A 1,162-nucleotide genomic window follows, 5' to 3' on the forward strand; every position below is an offset into this window, starting at 1 on the left:
GAGCCAATAATTTTGAGCTGAAACCTCAGCTAGTTGCCTTAATGCAACAAAACTGCAAGTTTTATGGACTTCCATCTGAAGATCCTTACCAGTTTTTAACTGAGTTCTTACAGATCTGTAAGACTGTAAAGATGAATGGAGTTGAAGTCTACAGACTCATGCTTTTCCCTTTTGCTGTAAGAGACAGAGCTAGAATATGGTTGGATTCACAACCCAAGGATAGCCTGGACTCCTAGGATAAGCTGGTCACTACCTTCTTGGATAAATTCTTTCCTCCTCAAAAGCTGAGCAAGCTAAGAGTGGATGTTCAAACCTTCAAACAGAAAGATGGTGAATTCCTCTATGAAGCTTGGGAAAGATATAAGCAGCTGACCAAAAGGTGTCCATCTGACATGCTTTCAGAGTGGACTATTTTGGATATATTCTATTATGGTCTATCTTCTGACATGTTTTCAGAATGGACCATATTAGATATATTCTATTCGAAAATGTCATTGGACCATTCTGCAGGTGGATCTATTCACCTAAAGAAAATTCCTGAAGAGGCTCAAGAACTCATTGATATGGTTGCAAACAACCAATTCATGTACACTTCTGAGAGGAATTCCGTGAATAATGGGATACCTCAGAAGAAAGGAGTTATTGAAATTGATGCTCTGAATGCCATATTGGCTCAGAACAAAGTGTTGACTCAGCAAGTCAACATGATCTCTCAAAGTCTGAATGGATGGCAAAATGCATCCAATAGTACTAAAGAGGCAGCTTCTGAAGAAGCTTATGATCCTGAGAACCCTGCAATGGCAGAGGTCAATTACATGGGTGAACCTTATGGAAACACCTATAATTCATCATGGAAAAATCATCCAAATTTCTCATGGAAGGATCAACAAAAGCCTCAACAAGGCTTTAACAATGGTGGACGCAGTAGGCTGAGCAATAGCAAGCCATATCCATCATCTTCTCAGCAACAGACAGAGAATTCTGAACAAAACACTTCTAATTTAGCCAATCTAGTCTCTAATCTGTCAAAGGCCACTTTCAGTTTCATGAATGAAACAAGATCCTCCATCAGAAATATGGAGGCACAAGTGGGCCAGCTGAGTAACAAAGTCATTGAAACTCCTCCTAGTATTCTCCCAAGCAATACAGAAGAGAATCCAAA

This window comes from Arachis duranensis, chromosome 3 (genome assembly GCF_000817695.3).
Source record: "Arachis duranensis cultivar V14167 chromosome 3, aradu.V14167.gnm2.J7QH, whole genome shotgun sequence".
Lineage (NCBI taxonomy): Eukaryota > Viridiplantae > Streptophyta > Magnoliopsida > Fabales > Fabaceae > Arachis > Arachis duranensis.